This window comes from Nilaparvata lugens, chromosome 14, assembly GCF_014356525.2.
Source record: "Nilaparvata lugens isolate BPH chromosome 14, ASM1435652v1, whole genome shotgun sequence".
NCBI classification, from domain to species: Eukaryota; Metazoa; Arthropoda; class Insecta; order Hemiptera; family Delphacidae; genus Nilaparvata; species Nilaparvata lugens.
The window spans coordinates 9,647,866-9,669,227 of record NC_052517.1 but is presented as its reverse complement, the minus strand read 5'-3'; positions in this window follow the sequence as shown (position 1 = coordinate 9,669,227).

Genomic DNA, 21,362 nt, shown 5'->3' with positions numbered 1-21,362 from the left:
AATTATTCATAATCAATCAGCTGACAAGTGGATTATTCATTGCATGCATCACACAGATGTCTGGAGAGTCCAGTAAGCAGATACTTGTAGGTGAGAAAACTGCGTGAGGTCTACTGTTCACAGAATGAAAATGAAAATGGAAATGAAAATGTTTTATTGGCAGAAATATAAAATTACAACAACTTAGAAATACATAATTGAAGCAATACAAATGTTACAACATGGAGAAATACTATTACAAAATAAAATGCAATGCCAATTGAGTATTTGCATATTCGAGGTACTAAACCTGTTTGAGATGGTGTTATAAAATTGATTGCAAACTAGAAGAATCACAGAACTACTAGTAATACTATGGCTGAAAAACAAATATTGACCTTATAGAAGAAGAAAGGGCTTCTCCAGAAAACTGTGTGATGCATGCAATGAATAATCCACTTGTCAGCTGATTGAATATGAATAATTCTATTGTCCGATTGATTAATTATAACTTCAGAGAAAATGATATAGTGACATCGGAGTATCCATGGAGGAGTTCCTTTTCTTTTCATAGTATCCTTTAAATGCAAATTTTTGAAAAACCTTGTGTATACATCGACGGGCAGTTGAAAAAGGAATATTCCTATCAAATCACATCGAATTCTATCAACGCGTTTCGCCGTAAATGTGTTACATACATACAGACACACAAAAGAAAATCCGAGTTGAAACATATACCTCACTACGTTCGGTCAATCAATCATTTTTGATTCAATAATCAAAACGATAGGATAGAGAGTTGCTGCCAACCAGCCCAACGGCTGTTAACCACGGAGAAGAAGAAGAAGAAGAAGAAGAAGAAGAAGAAGAAGAAAGAAAGAAGAAGAAGAAGAAGAAGAAGAAGAAGAAGAGAAGAAGAAGAAGAAGAAGAAGAATCAAAACAAATTGATCCAGTCTGTGATCCAAAGTTCAATGATAAAAGTACATAGAATGAGAGTGGAATAATGGAGCAAATAGTTGCGCACTTGGAAAACTGTGAGCTTCATTCCCAATAATTATATGATTTTCTCTTAATTGCTCAGTTTTTCCAACTCCAATGAAGATTAAACAGTATACACATAGTTTTTACTGAATAACAAATTATAATTATTTTCCAATGATTTTTCCATTAATGTCAAGTTAATTTGATAGGATAATACTTCCAATTTCCCGAGTGGAACATTAACTATCATTTAGGGCGGTTTCTGAGCTCGGGATTCATCAAGTCAACTCATAACCAGTTCAATATTGTCAGGTTGGCATTAAGTGGAGGAAGGTTTCTGAACAAGATTTGAGTTCTGTCACTTTACCAGGTTGGCACCAAGTTGAAGGACATATGTATACTATAATAAAGTAAAGAACTGGCTTATACAGGCACAGGATAGGAAAATTATGTTTGACTCGCATCATCACTTATGGACTAATTAACTTGTAATTTTGCTTATGAATTCTTAATTCACTGAGGATGGTTCTAGGCCTATTTGAACTGTTCAAGATTCCACTCAGTCAAGTTTTCAGTTTGTCAAGTTTTAAAACTGACCCTCGCGGAGCACGGGTTACCTGCTAGTGTGAGATATTGCAAGTTGATCAGTTCATTAGTTCATTCGAGTTGATGCGTCAATTGCCATCTCCTATCCTGTTCACATATTGACCAAAAAACTTTCTTAAAGATTTTTTTTAAAGTTTGATAATACTCACAGTATTCCAAAGAAAGCAATCGTTGGCATAACGTCGTGGAAGGAAGGGATTGGATATAATGAGCCAATAAAAAGGCGGTCACCTCTTGAACCTGTCTGCTTTGACTGATATATTGCGAGAACTTCAACTGAACATCTGAAAACAGTATTCTGTCTTGTAAATCTTCTGTAATTATACTGTTATTCCACTAATAATATGGAATGGTGATATCGGAAAGGAATAATACAGAGTGTTCTGGAAAAACGGTGCTCATAAGTCAGTGGGTGATTCCTCACATCAAAAGAAAGAAAAAAGTTCTAATTAACATAGGTCCAGAAATGCCTAGTTACCATAAGTTATACAGGGTAAAAGATTTCGTCTGAATTCAGTTCCACTGCCCTACGGGTATTTCTTGGCTGTTAATTAAGATGTACCAGTTACGTACTTCATGTAAAATGAACTGAGAAATCAAATAAAACCGTTACAGACCGTTAGCTACAGTAATATTAGTTAAGAGAGCTTAACAGATTTCTCTATTTTCATGCTTTTTCTAATTATTTAAGGATTATTTTTTTAAGGTTGCGTTTGTCTATTCTATACTTATTCTAAATCTTTCTCTTCAAAATTAAATTTTCTACAAGTTTTGTGGAGAAATATTTTGTGTTCATTTTACATTTACATAGTAAATCTGCTTCAAACCTTAAAGGAACATCTTTTTGACCTAGTTCCACGTATTTCGTCACCAACATAACCCTACAGAGACACACTGGGGTGTTTCACTCCCCGGGGATTCTTGTCTGTTCTGCAGTTGACAATCAAAAAGATGAGAATTTTTGCTCAGTCTAAATTAGGTTTGAAGCATTGTCAACTGCTCTCCACCACTTCCGTCAGTAATAGCATTCTACAAGGTCACCAGATCATCTTATTCTTCGTTTGGGGTGTCTAACATCCCAGATTGTCTTTTACGTAAGACTTTTATCCAATACTTTTTTACAAGATTTACTTGTATTGACAACTATGAATGTGGTATGGGATGATGGATCGGATTGGAATAAATGCTATGATTCTCTACAACTGAGGTTCAAAACAATAAAATGAAGAGACGTGAATTTTTGATGAAGTTGTCATTGACAATGATCAAGCCATTCCTTCAAACCAGATAAGGAGCTCCAACACTCAGGCGGAACATACGTACTTCTATAATACTATAAATATTGATAAGCAGTACTTTACTTTCGATTTCTGTATGCACTTGGAACAGAATGATTAAGAAATGATGAGGTTTGGGCTAAGTCTTTTTTTTCTCTATATTTTCAAAGAAACATGCGAAATTGAATTGGGGTGTTCAACACCCCAGTGTGTTTACGTGTAGCATAAAGTAAGTGTGGTCTCTGTAGGGTTAAAAATACTGTAGCTAACGGTTGAAAACGATTTATTCAATTTCTCAGTTCATTTCACATGAAGTACGTGAATTTAACATTTCAATTAACAGCCAACAAATATCCGTAGTGCAGGGGAACTGAAATACATACGAAATCATTCATCCTGTATACTTGGTAACTGAGCATTTCGGACCTATGTTAATAGGAACTTTTTTCTTCTTTGATGTGAGGAATCACCCTCTGGCTTATGGGCACCATTTTTCAGAACATCCGGTATACAGAATTGGTGGAGGTTATAGAAACATCAAGAATAATTCAAGGATAGTTATTAACAACACCTAGATTCATCCTTCGTACGGTACAAGGATAAATATTGACAATAGGTTTTGTTGCGGTGATCCTATTCGGAATAGATATCTAATAAATAGTGAACAACTACAAGACTCATCCTATTTCGGACTATGTGTTACCTCATCTAAATATTTGGTAGAGGAATACCACAAGATTACCTCATTTTTCCTCCCCATATCATTTTGATGATGTACTTATGGTATGAATCAATAAAGAATATATGAGAATATTCTGTGGCTTGAACATTTTTCTACTCCATCTTTGATCTGCATTTTGAATCCAACTCCATTTTTCCAAATATGGAGGTGGTCATGATGATAATTTCATATAATAAATTATTTCGATACTGAATTTCATGAGAAATGTATGGTGAATACCGCACAACGATTATTCCGGACCGTTTCAAACTTCCCGGTTAAAAATATAACTTGAATTCAAAATGGTGAATTCAAATGACGGAGAAAACTTTTCAAACTACAAAAAATTATTTTATCAATTCGAATAGGATTCTTAACGTAACCTACTGTCAAATTATCATTGTAGAATAGATATTGGGGAGTTTAAAAGATTTTAATCAATTTATTTTCACAATTTCCACCAACCCAAAAGTATCTAAATACGGCTACTTAATTAAAGGGAGTTACTAGTTCAATTTTGTTTTATTTTTATACAAGAATGTCGGGCTCATATAGAAATGAAACAAATGGATACTACCCTATTATATTGAGCGAGCAATTTCTGTATTTATATGTATGTTTATTTTTATATCTGGTTATTTTTATATCTGGCGATTTATGTTTACGGATCTCGAAAACGGCTCTAACGATTTTCACAAGATTTGGATCATAGTAGATTTATGATATAAAGATTCGATTGCACTGGGTCTCATTCTTTGGAAAACTTGCTGAACGACATGAAAAGGATAATTCATCCTTGGAAAACAGATGATAATTTATCGTCTCTCGATAACAGAAGATGCGTGTGCCTGTGTGGGAGAGAGACAGAATTATATCCAACTGTGTAATCATATTCAATCAGTGAGAAATTCATCTAGCTAGACAATTTATCGATGTGATCAACATAATCTGATTGTTGACATGACATGATAATCCTCCTAAACTAGAGTATATCATATTTTCAAAGTGATCATTATTTGACAATTTCAAGTGATTAGTGAGTGTTATTTTGTTATTCAATTTGGTTTGTATATAATCTAAATTATATTTCTTTCGTTTTCAAATGTTTGAACGGAAAATTGAACATGAATTCAAGTGTATAGAAAATAACCCACTTTCTGGACTATTTATAGTGAATAATCAAAATTCGGGGAAGGAACAGTTTTGGGCTGTGCCTGTTAGTACTTCCCCAATCATTTTAAAGAATTGTGTTCGGTTAATAAGTCGATAGTCAATAAATAAATAACGAGCGGAGCTCGGTGTGCCCGATGTTGTTCAATTATAAGTAGTTACTAGTTCATTTGTTTTAGTTTATACAGAGTTTCTGGCCATATGAAAATGAAACAAATAGGTAGTATTGCTGATGTGTGGAGCGGGTTGCCAATGTGCGTTTCAAGGTGCTCGAGTGTAGAAACAGTACTATATTGATTAGGTAGATCTGTAATGTGTTCCATATGAGGGGTGAATGGTTCTCTTTTCATCTTTCATCTTTTTTTCCTTTTTCTTTTCATTCTTCACAGGTGCGCCGTTTTACTTTTCCTTTCCTTTCAGATTATTATTCCTGCTGCCAGCCAGGGTGTCATTATCGGTGTTATCGGGAGATAACAACGATGAGGTCTATTGCTAATTGCTGTTATAATAGTTGGAGCAACAGGTTGTTTCTTTTTCAGCGTTAGGTCATGCTTATCTTGTGGCTTCGAGAAGTCTGACCTACTACACTATTATTCTTTCTTTTCAGCTTGACATTCTTCTTTCATCTCTCTCTTTATTCGTCCTGTTATCTTCTCTCTTTCACTTCCTTCTTGTTTCTTGAGTGCTGTACTTCGGGTGTGTGATCATGGTTCAACACGGAGTCAACCGGTACCTCGGATGCTTATTTTCTTCTCATCGCCAAACCCCCCCCCCCCACCTTAGTAGGAGTGGGGTGTCACAAAGTGAATTTTTGTGACGGATGGAGAGCCGTCGTCCAGCGTAATTTAGCGAATTTATTCTGTTTTAGAATTAGAATAGGGTCGACTGCCGGATATATTTTGTTAGATTTGCAGTTGTGTACATGCACATCATCACCATCGTCGCCAATCCCTATGAATCAGCAGCAGCCGTATCATCAAAACGATAAGCGGCTACCGAGTCGGGTTGGTATCGCTCTTCATGAAATTTCTGGAATAGAAATATTGTTTACCGGCCTGAATTAGTGTAGCAATTAGTATCATTGTCATCATTTGCTGCACCCTTAGCATCAGGAGCAGCTGAGTCAAACCCTGTCACATGACCAGTGGCGTGATCGTCTTTTCAGACTCTCATTGGTCAGGAAGCTCTTTTCCCCCGGCCTCCTAATTTTCAGCGACCCGGTGCAGCTTCAAGAAGACCTGGGAGAAAGCAGTTGTTCGGTGAACGGGTTCGTGTACGGCTGCGTTCCGAGCGGCGCTCCTAATAGTGGTGTACTAGAGGGTTAATATTCTATTCTGTATTTTAGTGAATGGAATATTGTATGTCGAATTGCCGACTGTATTTGAAGATAGAACTTCCTGGGGGATTTTCTTTCTTGTTGGTTATTTTTCCTAAATTCGTATCACTGGGGGTGAACGAGTTATCCTTGGTTTTGAAACCTGTAAGGGATCTCAAGTTTGTGCTACAAATAGTTGAGTGGGAAATTTAGCTAGGCTCTTATAGCGGATTATTTTTGAGTACTTAATTTATAAGTCTCGACTCTGTCGCTTCACGACGTTTTTAATTATAATACGGGAAGTGGGAATCGGTTCGCTATTCTCCGTATCAGTATCCACGTCATTTCAGGTAATTGTATGTCAGGACTGGTAGTCCGTATATTTTTCCTTCTCTGTAGTAAGGTGGCCTTTAGTTTAAAGAGTAATTTTTCTCCATTGAATTTTTATTCTTGTAGGGAAATCCCTGTCCTTTTTAAGAATAGTTTTTCTCAATTAATTTTTATTCTTGTGGGAAAATCCCTGTTCCTTTTGAGAAAAGTTTTCTCGATTAATTTTTATCCTTGTAGAGAGATTATTATCATTTATGGTAAATTTTCCTTGCTTAGTTTTCATACTATAGAGTGGCCCTGTATTTTAAATTCGCTTAGCAGTTTCTGACTTGCTGTAATTCCAAGTAGGAAAAGTCCAATCCTTTTCCTAGAGAACTCAGGTGCAGCTTGAGTTCGTCCTTGTCGAAGTTTCTAGACTGCGACGTCCATTCTCTTTCTTTCTCTTCACTTTCCCTATTCTAAAATCCTTCTAGCTCTCAGGTACAGCTTGAGGACTTCCTCGCCGAAGTTTCTAGACTGCGGCATCCTTTCTCTTTCTTTCTCTTAATTCTTCCTGTGTTAAAATCCTTCCTGATCTCAGTTCCAGATTCGAGATCGTCCTAGTCGCGGGTTTTCAGACCCGCGAATCCTTTCTAAAATTCTTAGAAACCTGTCTTCTTTAATAGCAAATATTATTTGCTGGCTTTACCTGTGGAAAATTCACGAATTTTCCCGTGATCTCAGTTGCAAATTAGAGATCGATCTTGTGGTAGTCCTTAGACTGGCAATTACTTGGAAAAGTCTATTGAAATCTTTTCCTGAATTAGGAGTCTCTGACTCGATATTTTCCTTGTGGAAAATCCTGGAAAAATCCTTTCCTACCCTGACAACGACAGACTGTTGTCTTCCCGATATTATTCTACAGACTGTGTCTGTGAAAAATCTTTTCTATCCTCTCATAATAGTCGACATACTGACTATTAATTTAAAAGCGTTTCGGACGATTGAGAGTGATTCCCATACCCTTAAGGGCAGTCACAGATTGGCCCTTAATAACCGGCGCGCAGTCATCAGATTAGCGCGGAAATCCTGTTTAGCAGTTTCAGAATTGCTGAAAATCCTTTCGCAGCTGCAGGCTCGCGATTCAGAAATCCTACACCTAAAACCTTATCCTCTAAACTTTAATTACCACATAATTGAAATTGATATACTGTATTTAGCTAGCAGGTCCAGCTTGCTGAGAGCTAGAGCGCAATTCTCAGATTGCGGATTATTGAGCAGATATTTATTTGCTGTAGAGAATAATAATCTTATTATTGATTCTCTGTTCCCTATACCCTATACCGTATACCTCATACCCTGCACCCTATTCTCTATAGCTTACACCCTATACCGTGCCCTATTTAACTACATCTTAAATACTACTAATAACTCCATAGTTCCGTCATACCTTTACCCCATAGCTCTCACCTTAAACCCCATAGAAAAACCACATCCCGGGCTTGCAGGTACAGCTTGCTCGCCGTCAATTCGCAGTTGGTTCAGATTGCGTACTACCTTTATAAATAGAATTATTGGTAGGGATCTGATAGTCAGATCCGTCTCCTTGTATAGGGTTATCTTAATCTCCCTTAACACCCACCCTGTATTCCAAAGGCCGAGGGCCGAATCGGCCAGCAACGGCACGGGCAAACACTCTTCCCCTGAAAGTAAAAATCTCGCGAAAGAAGCAGAGGGTAAAGAATCAGGATAGAGGGAGAAGTGTAGGTCCGGTATCTCCACCTGTCAGTACGGCTACTGACCCCGACCCATATCCGACTGTAGCTAGTCCGCGTTGTAGCAATACTTCGCAATTATTAGGAAACCTAGAGGGTGGAATAGGTCATGCTAATAAAACTGACGTCTCCCATCGTGGGGCTAAGACGTCTGGCGCCCAAGAAAATCGCGAAGAGGGTTTAGGTGAATCCCAATCCGCGATGAGTGTACACGGAGAAGAGACTACTCATCAGGATGATGAAGTCGTACAGGCGGTCCGCCGGGAGGACCTCGCGGAACGCGAAGCCGACCCCAGAGTGTCGTGGGTGTATCGGCTGAATAAGGAGGAAGCGGTCGGCTACCTAGAGAGTCTCGGCCTGTCGGCAGCGGGGACTGTGAAGGAGCTGAGGAGGAGGATGGTCGAGCACCTTCGATCCCGGACCGCTGCTGCCTCTCAACCAGGTACAGAGCCGGCACTGTCCCGCTCTTCAGGCACGTATAGTCAGGGAGAAGTCTGCGACAAGGTAAGAAGTTGGAATTTACATTTTGATGGTGTATCGGATGCTCCCAGTTTCATCGAGAGGCTCGCGGAACTCCAGGGCGCATATGGGATCTCTGGGGAGCAATCTCTTATAGCCTTGCCGGAGCTGATGGAGGGAGGGGCCCTACTTTGGATGCGGAATCGTCGCTCCCAGTGGAGGACGTGGGCTGATTTTGTAGAGGCATTTAAACTCCGTTATTATCCTCATTCTTATAGTAACGACCTTGAGAGTCAGATCATTGCAAGGAAGCAGAGGGAGGGCGAACCGGCTGATGAGTATGCCGAAGCCTTGCTTACCTTAATGAGACGGTTAGGTAGTTATGAGGGGGATAGGATGCTTCAAAGATTGTATTTAAATTTATTACCGAGGTATAAATTATATGTTCGTAGTGTAGGGGTTAAAAATGTAGATGAGTTGTTAGATGTAACCAGAGAGTATGAGGCGATTCGTGCTGAAGAGAGAAACGGGAGGTTATCTCTGAAAAGCACGAAAAGTGAAGAACAAAAACGGAGTGATTTTCAGTCTAAAGCCGCACCGAAAACGCGAGAAAATAGGGTAGGAGAAATACAAGAGCCTAAGTGTTGGAATTGTAATAAAGTAGGGCATTGGAAGTCGAATTGTCCCGAAATTTCTAGTTGTCAAAAGTGTAAAGAAATTTTTGATTATTGTAAATGTGTCTCACAAACCAATAAGATATCAGGAATCGCTGTAGTGAAGTCATCACGTGTTTTAAGTACGAGGTCAAAGTTGGGGGATGAGCGCATTTTTATTGATGTAGAAATTGCAGGGCAAAAATTTATTGCACTATTAGATATGGGAGTAGAGGTATCCTGTATTAGTGGAAAAGCTCTTAAAGTGTTAGAGCAAGTAGGGTGTGTTAGAAAAGAAAATTGTAGTCACCATGAAATATTAACTAATGGGAAGTATAATAATTTTTCCACAAAAATTATAACTAATTTAAAAGTAGAAAATATTTTAGTTTCATTTCAACCGGTAGTTGTAGAGGGGCTTTCCCACGATGTGTCATTGGGTATGTCATTTATGAAGCATCATAATATGAATATTCAAATGCGTAATAGAATTGTAGAGTGGGAACCTAGTATAGTAGATAATGGAGTAACAGGTAGCTTAAAGCGTGAAGGGATGTCTAAGTCTTGTATCTCAAAAGTTGCTACAGTAGCTAGCGAGAGACGGGAGAGTGAGAGTGATGGAGATGGGATTTATGTCCATGTGGGAGTAGGTGGAATGGATCTCAATGCTTCAATTGATACGACGACAGATAAAACATTTATCTCTTCTGAAGTAGCTAACCGTCTTGGAGTAGAGGGGGAGCCCATATTACCGGTTATCGTTTGTGGGAAAAATTATAATTGGAAGGTATCTATCACATCTAATATAAACTCGCGAATGGTTTTAGGATTGAAAAATCTCCGTGATATGAGAGCTGTAATAGAGTTACAGCCTCATGGTATTCGCTTGAGGAGTAGGGATGATGAGGGAAAATTATCAGTTGTCTCCGGGATGGAGAAGGTAGATAAACCCCCTGTAAGAAAACTTGAAAAGTTTTCACCTATCTCTGAAGAAGCTCCTGTAAGCGGGAAAAAAGTAAAACTCCATAAAAGAGTTGAATCTATTAAACTTTATACCTGTCCTAAAAATATAGAGAAGCAGGGGAATGCTTTAAATATTAAGAATAGGCAGGATAAAGTTGTGGTACGGGATGTACTGTCACGGTTTCCTCATATGGAGGGGGGCGAGTTGAATAGAGTTAACTCAGGTTGTAGTGTAGCTCATTCAATTGAAAATCGCCGTAGCGGTAGCGAATTTAGTGGGAAAGGAGAATTGAAAACCCGATCCGAGATAAGGAGATCAGGGGTGAATGATTTTGATAACAATTCATTGTATTCCAGCTGTCAACAGTACAGGAGCCGATGGAGAAGAGCGAAAGAAATAGGTAGATTCTAATGTGTTACAATGAGGGGTGAATGGTTCTCTTTTCATCTTTCATCTTTTTCTCCTTTTTCTTTTCATTCTTCACAGGTGCTGCGCCGTTTTACTTTTCCTTTCCTTTCAGATTATTATACAGCTGCTTTCAGCCAGGGGCTGTCGTTATCGGTGTTATCGGGAGATAACAAGCGATGAGGTCTATTGCTAATTGCTGTTATAATAGTTGGAGCAACAGGTTGTTTCTTTTTCAGCGTTAGGTCATGCTTATCTTGTGGCTTCGAGAAGCCTGACCTACTGCACTAATTATTCTTTTTCTTTTCAGCTTGACACTCTTCTTTCATCTCTCTCTTTATTCGTCCTGTTATCTTCTCTCTTTCACTTCCTTCTTGTTTTCTTGAGTGCTGTACTTCAGGTGTGTGATCATGGGTTCAACACGGAGTCAACCGGTACCTCGGATGCTGTATTTTCTTCTCATCGCCAACCCCCCCCCCCTCCTTAGTAGGAGTGGGGTGTCACAAAGTGAATTTTTGTGACGGATGGAGAGCCGTCGTCTAGTGTAAAATTAGCGAATTTATTCTGTTTTAGAATAGGAATAGGATCGACTGCCGGATATATTTTGTTAGATTTGCAGTTGTGTACATGCACATCATCACCATCGCCGTCAACCCCTTTAAATCAGCAGCAGCCGTATCATCAAAACGATAAGCGGCTACCGAGTCGGGTTGGTATCGCTCTTCATGAAATTTCTGGAATAGAAATATTGTTTACCGGCCTGAATTAGTGTAGCAATTAGTATCATTGTCATCATTTGCTGCACCCTTAGCATCAGGAGCAGCTGAGTCAAACCCTGTCACATGACCAGTGGCGTGATCGTCTTTTCAGACTCTCATTGGTCAGGAAGCTCTTTTCCCCCGGCCTCCTAATTTTCAGCGACCCGGTGCAGCTTCAAGAAGACCTGGGAGAAAGCAGTTGTTCGGTGAACGGGTTCGTGTACGGCTGCGTTCCGAGCGGCGCTCCTAATAGTGGTGTACTAGAGGGTTAATATTCTATTCTGTATTTTAGTGAATGGAATATTGTATGTCGAATTGCCGACTGTATTTGAAGATAGAACTTCCTGGGGGATTTTCTTTCTTGTTGGTTATTTTTCCTAAATTCGTATCACTGGGGGTGAACGAGTTATCCTTGGTTTTGAAACCTGTAAGGGATCTCAAGTTTGTGCTACAAATAGTTGAGTGGGAAATTTAGCTAGGCTCTTATAGCAGATTATTTTTGAGTACTTAATTTATAAGTCTCGACTCTGTCGCTTCACGACGTTTTTAATTATAATACGGGAAGTGGGAATCGGTTCGCTATTCTCCGTATCAGTATCCACGTCATTTCAGGTAATTGTATGTCAGGACTGGTAGTCCGTATATTTTTCCTTCTCTGTAGTAAGGTGGCCTTTAGTTTAAAGAGTAATTTTTCTCCATTGAGTTTTTATTCTTGTAGGGAAATCCCTGTCCTTTTTAAGAATAGTTTTTCTCAATTAATTTTTATTCTTGTGGGAAAATCCCTGTTCCTTTTGAGAAAAGTTTTCTCGATTAATTTTTATCCTTGTAGAGAGATTATTATCATTTATGGTAAATTTTCCTTGCTTAGTTTTCATACTATAGAGTGGCCCTGTATTTTAAATTCGCTTAGCAGTTTCTGACTTGCTGTAATTCCAAGTAGGAAAAGTCCAATCATTTCCTAGAGAACTCAGGTACAGCTTGAGTTCGTCCTTGTCGAAGTTGGTAGACTGCGACGTCCTTTCTCTTTCTTTCTCTTCACTTTCCCTATTCTAAAATCCTTCTAGCTCTCAGGTACAGCTTGAGGACTTCCTCGCCGAAGTTTCTAGACTGCGGCATCCTTTCTCTTTCTTTCTCTTAATTCTTCCTGTGTTAAAATCCTTCCTGATCTCAGTTCCAGATTCGAGATCGTCCTAGTCGCGGGTTTTCAGACCCGCGAATCCTTTCTAAAATTCTTAGAAACCTGTCTTCTTTAATAGCAAATATTATTTGCTGGTTTTCCCTGTGGAAAATTCACGAATTTTCCCGTGATCTCAGTTGCAAATTAGAGATCGATCTTGTGGTAGTCCTTAGACTGGCAATTACTTGGAAAAGTCTATTGAAATCTTTTCCTGAATTAGGAGTCTCTGACTCGATATTTTCCTTGTGGAAAATCCTGGAAAAATCCTTTCCTACCCTGACAACGACAGACTGTTGTCTTCCCGATATTATTCTACAGACTGTGTCTGTGAAAAATCTTTTCTATCCTCTCATAATAGTCGACATACTGACTATTAATTTAAAAGCGTTTCGGACGATTGAGAGTGATTCCCATACCCTTAAGGGCAGTCACAGATTGGCCCTTAATAACCGGCGCGCAGTCATCAGATTAGCGCGGAAATCCTGTTTAGCAGTTTCAGAATTGCTGAAAATCCTTTCGCAGCTGCAGGCTCGCGATTCAGAAATCCTACACCTAAAACCTTATCCTCTAAACTTTAATTACCACATAATTGAAATTGATATACTGTATTTAGCTAGCAGGTCCAGCTTGCTGAGAGCTAGAGCGCAATTCTCAGATTGCGGATTATTGAGCAGATATTTATTTGCTGTAGAGAATAATAATCTTATTATTGATTCTCTGTTCCCTATACCCTATACCGTATACCTCATACCCTGCACCCTATTCTCTATAGCTTACACCCTATACCGTGCCCTATTTAATTCTACATTTATAACTCCATAGTTCCGTCATACCTTTACCCCATAGCTCTCACCTTAAACCCCATAGAAAAACCACATCCCGGGCTTGCAGGTACAGCTTGCTCGCCGTCAATTCGCAGTTGGTTCAGATTGCGTACTACCTTTATAAATAGAATTATTGGTAGGGATCTGATAGTCAGATCCGTCTCCTTGTATAGGGTTATCTTAATCTCCCTTAACACCCACCCTGTATTCCAAAGGCCGAGGGCCGAATCGGCCAGCAACGGCACGGGCAAACACTCTTCCCCTGAAAGTAAAAATCTCGCGAAAGAAGCAGAGGGTAAAGAATCAGGATAGAGGGAGAAGTGTAGGTCCGGTAACTCCACCTGTCAGTACGGCTACTGACCCCGACCCATATCCGACTGTAGCTAGTCCGCGTTGTAGCAATACTTCGCAATTATTAGGAAACCTAGAGGGTGGAATAGGTCATACTAATAAAACTGACGTCTCCGAACGTGGGGCTAAGACGTCTGGCGCCCAAGAAAATAGCGAAGAGGGTTTAGGTGAATCCCAATCCGCGATGAGTGTACACGGAGAAGAGACTACTCATCAGGATGATGAAGTCGTACAGGCGGTCCGCCGGGAGGACCTCGCGGAACGCGAAGCCGACCCTAGAGTGTCGTGGGTGTATCGGCTGAATAAGGAGGAAGCGGTCGGCTACCTAGAGAGTCTCGGCCTGTCGGCAGTGGGGACTGTGAGGGAGCTGAGGAGGAGGATGGTCGAGCACCTTCGATCCCGGACCGCTGCTGCCTCTCAACCAGGTACAGAGCCGGCACTGTCCCGCTCTTCAGGCACGTATAGTCAGGGAGAAGTCTGCGACAAGGTAAGAAGTTGGAATTTACATTTTGATGGTGTATCGGATGCTCCCAGTTTCATCGAGAGGCTCGCGGAACTCCAGGGCGCATATGGGATCTCTGGGGAGCAATCTCTTATAGCCCTGCCGGAGCTGATGGAGGGAGGGGCCCTACTTTGGATGCGGAATCGTCGCTCCCAGTGGAGGACGTGGGCTGATTTGTAGAGGCATTTAAACTCCGTTATTATCCTCATTCTTATAGTAACGACCTTGAGAGTCAGATCATTGCAAGGAAGCAGAGGGAGGGCGAACCGGCTGATGAGTATGCCGAAGCCTTGCTTACCTTAATGAGACGGTTAGGTAGTTATGAGGGGGATAGGATGCTTCAAAGATTGTATTTGAATTTATTACCGAGGTATAAATTATATGTTCGTAGTGTAGGGGTTAAAAATGTAGATGAGTTGTTAGATGTAACCAGAGAGTATGAGGCGATTCGTGCTGAAGAGAGAAACGGGAGGTTATCTCTGAAAAGCACAAAAAGTGAAGAACAAAAACGGAGTGATTTTCAGTCTAAAGCCGCACCGAAAACGCGAGAAAATAGGGTAGGAGAAATCCAAGAGCCTAAGTGTTGGAATTGTAATAGAATAGGGCATTGGAAGTCGAGTTGTCCCGAAATTTCTTGTTGTCAGAAGTGTAGAGAAATTTTTGATTATTGTAAATGTGTCTCACAAACCAATAAGATATCAGGAATCGCTGTAGTGGAGTCATCACATGTTTTAAGTACGAGGTCAAAGTTGGGGGATGAGCGCATTTTTATTGATGTAGAAATTGCAGGGCAAAAATTTATTGCACTGTTAGATATGGGAGTATAGGTATCTTGTATTAGTGGAAAAGCTCTTAAAGTGTTAGAGCAAGTAGGGTGTGTTGGAAAAGAAAAGTGTAGTCACCATGAAATATTATCCAATGGGAAGTATAATAATTTTTCCACAAAAATTATAACTAATTTAAAAGTAGAAAATATTTTAGTTTCATTTCAACCGGTAGTTGTAGAGGGGCTTTCCCACGATGTGTCATTGGGTATGTCATTTATGAAGCATCATAATATGAATATTCAAATGCATAATAGAATTGTAGAGTGGGAACCTAGTATAGTAGATAATGGAGTAACAGGTTGCTTAAAGCGTGAAGGGATGTCTAAGTCTTGTATCTCAAAAGTTGCTACAGTAGCTAGCGAGAGACGGTTGAGTGAGAGTGATGGAGGTGGAATTTATGTCCATGTGGGAGTAGGTGGAATGGATCTCAATGCTTTAATTGATACGATGACAGATAAAACATTTATCTCTTCTGAAGTAGCTAACCGTCTTGGAGTAGAGGGGGAGCCCATATTACCGGTTATCGTTTGTGGGAAAAATTATAATTGGAAGGTAACTATCACATCTAATATAAACTCGCGAATGGTTTTAGGATTGAAAAATCTCCGTGATATGAGAGCTGTAATAGAGTTACAGCCTCATGGTATTCGCTTAAGGAGTAGGGATGATGAGGGAAAATTATCAGTTGTCTCCGGGATGGAGAAGGTAGATAAAACCCCTGTAAGAAAACTTGAAAAGTTTTCACCTATCTCTGAAGAAGCTCCTGTAAGCGGGAAAAAAGTAAAACTCCATAAAAGAGTTGAATCTATTAAACTTTATACCTGTCCTAGAAATATAGAGAAACAGGGGAATGCTTTAAATATTAAGAGTAGGCAGGATAAAGTTGTGGTACGGGATGTACTGTCACGGTTTCCTCATATGGAGGGGGGCGAGTTGAATAGAGTTAACTCAGGTTGTAGTGTAGCTCATTCAATTGAAAATCGCCGTAGCGGTAGCGAATTTAGTGGGAAAGGAGAATTGAAAACCCGATCCGAGATGAGGAGATCAGGGGTGGATGATTTTGATAACAATTCATTGTATTCCAGCTGTCAACAGTACAGGAGCCGATGTAGAAGAGCGAAAGAAATAGGTAGGATTGCTCATGTGTGGAGCGGGTTGCCGAATGTGCGTTTCAAGGTACACGAGTGTAGAAACAGTACTGTATTGATTAGGTAGATCTGTAATGTGTTCCATATGAGGGGTGAATGGTTCTCTTTCTTCTTTTATCTTTTTCTCCTTTTTCTTTTCATTCTTCACAGGTGCTGCGCCGTTTTACTTTCCTTTCTTTCAGATTATTATACTGTTGCTGTCGGCTAGGGGCTGTCGTTATCGTGTTATCGGGAGATAACGAGCGACGAAGTCTATTGCTAATTGCTGTTATAATAGTTGGAGCAACAGGTTATTTCTTTTTCAGCGCTGGGTCATGCTTATCATGTGTCCTATCCAAGAATGCCGTCTGTCCCTAAGAGATTTCAATAGAGTTTTTTGTGTCTCTTCAGCCCTTTGAAATACTTCTTCATTTGTTATTCTATCGGTCCATTTTATTTTCAGCATTCGCCTCCAACACCATACTTCAAATGCATTAATTGCCTTTTCTTCCGCCTTAGCTGTCTAGTTGATAATAAATTGCATGCCATAACGCATGCAATTCCATATCTCAATGTAACTTGGTAAAAAATCAACAGCTGTGTAGACTATAAATTGCATGCCTCATTGAATGCAATAATTTTTATGCACTATAATAATAGGAAGCAAAGAACTTATAACATCTTGTCTGGATGCCTACATGTCTTCTGGTTTTCTCGCGCTAAATTCCGGAAGTGTGATAACTAGTAGTTCCGTGAACAGTAGACCTCAAGCAGTATTCTCATCCACAATTACCTGATTGAAACTATAGACCTCATGGAAATACAGCAATAGACTGGCTTCTCCACACATCTGTGTAAATCACTTGTCAGGTGATTTATGATGAATAATTCTATAGTCTGATCTTTACGGTGATATTGGCGTATGGAGGAGGCTCTTTTTTCCTTTTATATTATCCTTGAAATGCAAAATTCCCAAAAAGTTATTAACTTGACTGAATCGTCAAAAATTTCTCTTGACATAAAAGTTAGCTCATGTTTCTAACAGAAAATTCCTTGTTATTATTAGTCTAACAAGATCTTGTTATCAATATCACTTACATATGATTTCATTTAACGAGACTATTCATATGATACAATAGCCGGAATAAAAAGCTGAAATTGTCTTCAAATTTGAATTGAAACATGTGTGTGATCATTAGAATAATGATCTTCATCTGATCTAATGTAAATAAATTATAATGCGTTTACACCAGAGTTTAAAACAAAGGTTTTCAACATAAGTTAATAACATTTTCTTTTGGCTGCTAGTTTTGTTATCAACAAAAGTTAATAACTTTGTCACGTGTTTTGTCTGCAGCTGTAGTTATTAGGAAACAGCTGTAGTTGTAGGGTAGGGATGCTGGGCGAGGGGGTTGCGGGCAAGATAGTAACCTGTTATTAACAAAAGTTACCGACTCTCGATGGATAACTTAAATCATGTTAATAACAAGGAATTTTCTGTTGAAATCACGAGTTATCAACTTTTTTCAAGAGATTTTTTTGTCGATTCAGTCAAGTTGACAACTTTTTATCAATAACTCATGTTATCAACTCCGGTGTAAACGCAACTCAACATGATGTTATTAACTTTTGTAATTATTAACATCCGTTGATAACAAAAATGTTGAAAACTTGTGTTATTAACTTCGGTGTAAACGCAGCTCAAACATTTGAGTTGCCCTATCTCCATGGCTAGGTTGCACAAAAGCCTAAAATTTCCAATCGTCATTAATTCCACGAGAACCAATCCGTCAGAAGCCGTCTTTCCAAAAAGGCCTTCTCCGATTGATTCTCGTGAAATTGAGAAAATTAATTAAATTTGTTAAGAACTTGTTTATTCACTCAAATAAGACAAAATACAACATTAACTTGATGTCATTGGGCCAGATCAAGTACTCACTATTTATTCTAAATTCCATGGTAACGTTCCAATCAAACATATGATTTTTCAATACATTACAATCACGGTTAAAATTTAACCGGCTTCTGTGCAACCGGCACTAAACTCTATTGGATCCACTATATGAATTCTCTATTAGATTGGTTAATATGGGTTTGTGGTTCCTTCATGATTTATTAATGGATTGGGTTAATTCAAAGCAGTGTGGAATTTGGATCTTATTCAATAGACTTGGATGATAATGACAATGAAATTGAATTGAAATTGAAATTGAATTTTCAGTGTAAGTTTTTTCAAACTTTAATCTTCAGAATTTTTCTCAGATTGTTATTCAATGAGTGAATAGGAATTACTGAGATATTGCAATTATTCAAATGGTAATGAATTTATCATTATTACTAAACGAAAATCCAAATTAAATGCTGTAATTCACCCCGACGATTTCTGTTCTTCTACTGCAAATATTGTCAACAGGGTAGTAAACAGCTAGCTGATGGGAATTCGATAGGCGCTACCATTCAAAAATTATTTGTCAGCCCGGGAATCGAACCCAGTACCTCCTAATTGCCGGTCAGGAATGCTCACCCTTACACCAAACTGACAATCTCTGGATAGCAGCGCTCATTTTATACGAAGCCGTAGCGGCCAACCAGTCTACAGATTACTGAGATATTACAATTATTCAAATGCTAATGAATCAATTATATAGCGCTCATCGAATCTCCATCTAGCTGTTTACCCTGTTGTCAATATTCGCAGTAGCAGAAGTCTTCGGGGTGAATAGTTGTAGCATTTAATTTGGATTTTCGTTTAATAATAATGATGACTAAATAGAATTTCGGATTCAATAAGATTTATTCCACATATATTCGACAGTACTCACCTACTCCAAATCAGCAGAGTCCACCCAAGAAAATGTAGTACTGTAGTCGACCTCATTGCACTTCAACTCACAGATACTCACTGACTTTATTCTTTGACATTGGCATTGTTTGAAACTGTATCTTCCACGTCAGGCATTCAAGTTAATCGAAATAACTTATGCGGATTGGCTCTTGGAGACAAGAATAGCCTGACCTATTTGCTATTAGATCGACTGAATAGGTAACATTGAGCAAAAAACTTTATCTCTTTTGATAGCTTAGACTATTGAAATTACAAAATCAACTAAAGATACTTTCCAAATTATTTTCAACTGAAATTAAGAATGTTCTCCATTCAAATTATCCTTGCATTCCCTTGTAGAAGTTCACAAGTGGTCCCATTTGAAAAAAAATATTGTTAACAGCAACAAATATTTTGTCAACAAGAATTGAGAGTGTTCTCCATTCAAAATATTCTTGCATTTCCTTGTGAAAGTTCACAAGTGGGCCCATTTAAAGAATTATTGTGAACAGCAACAAATATTTCGTCAACTAAAATTGAGAGTGTTCTCCATTCGAAATATTCTTGTATTTCCTAGTAAAAGTTCACAAGTAGGTCCATCCGGAATTAGAATTGTAAAAAGCAACAACTATAATAAGAATTTCATTTTTGATAATCAGCCAATGAGAGAGATTCCTGACTTCCCAAGTCGTCTAAAAACTTTTTTCCTGGAAGAACGATCAATTTTTCCTCGCCCTAAGATTAGATGCTTTAAATCATTCTTCAAAGGTAGCAGAATTAGTGGGAGTATTAGCATAGAGAAACAATAGCGTAAGTATATATCCCATGTTATAGAAAATTTATGTCGCAACTTTTACTGTTATCTCGAGCCGATTACTCTTGATTATTGTCAAATTCACTGTTTTGTTGGGGTGAGAGACTACCAGCGTCATAAAGCTTCACAGGGAAGAACTACGTGGACTATCAGCTTGATAGTAGAAATTTAGGACTTGATCGTCCAAGAATGAGATCAGCAGGCTCGCTTCGCTTGCCTGCATTTTCCATTTGAGCATTTTTATCATATATTAGGATGATCCAGTCGGGGGTCCAGACTAAACGTCTGGCTAAACGGATATGGCGAGCGAAGCGAGCCTCACGGCTAATAATATATTCCCAGGAATAGCTCTGATTGAAGTAGCAGTACTACCCAATCAATTTTGCCGCTATAAATCAGGACCTCCTAAATAAGTATTTAGGAGGTACTGGATAAATTGGTATTTAGGAGGTCCTGGATAAATGCATTTCAATCTTCAACTTGGTGCCAACCTAACAAAGTCAACTCAACTTGACAACCTGACAAAATTTTTAATTTACTCACCAGAACAACTGTTCCGAAGAGGTACTCTCTCCAGATTATAGTTCTATATTAACATATGGTATGGACATTTCAATATTATAATCTTAAGATATTGGAATAAGAAGAATAAACATGCTAAAAGACGAACTTTGAACCCTTAAAAACCACCCTCAGAGTCAAAATAACGCTAAAAGATTTCTTAGTGCGCCTCTAAAGGGCCAACAGAACATACCTACCAAATTTGAACGTTTTTGGTCCGGTAGATTTTTAGTTCTGTGAGTGAGTGAGTGAGTCAGTCAGTCAGTCAGTCAGTGAGTGAGTGCTATTTCGCTTTTATATTTATAGAAGACTAGCAGGAACCCGTGCTTCGCAAGGATCTATTTTCATACTTGATAATCTGAAAACTTGACGTAATGAAATTTTAAATAACTTAAAATAGGCCTATAGCCATCCTTGGATAATTAAGAATCTAGCCTATAAGCGAAATTTCAAGTAAATTAGTCCAGTAGTTCAGACGTGGTGATGCGTCAAACATAATTATTTTCCTATCCCATACGTGTATAAGCCAACTCTTCATTTTATTATAGATATGGTTAACGACTGCAAGAGATAGGAGTGTGGAACAGAATAGTTGTGAAACTATGATAGCGCCAGAAGTGTCTCAAACACAATAGTAGGTACTACATGAACTTTTTGAAAGTGATTAAAAAAAAATAATGTTAAAAAACAGAACTGAAAGTTGTCAACCTTATCATTCTACCTCCATTCAGAGAGGCTTTTGTTTGAGCCGAATGAAATCTTCTATCTTCTATATATATAAAAAATGAATGTCTGTTTGTGTGTTTGTTCCCTATGACTTGGAAAATACTTGACATAACGGCATGAAACTTTGGGAATATGTTGTGTGAATATTGGGGATGGTTTCTGACCAGAAATTTTAATAGGGTGGCTTATAATGATTATTTATTAATCTATTTTACAGACCTATGTTTTCGAAATTGTCGGCCTAGCGGCTACCGAA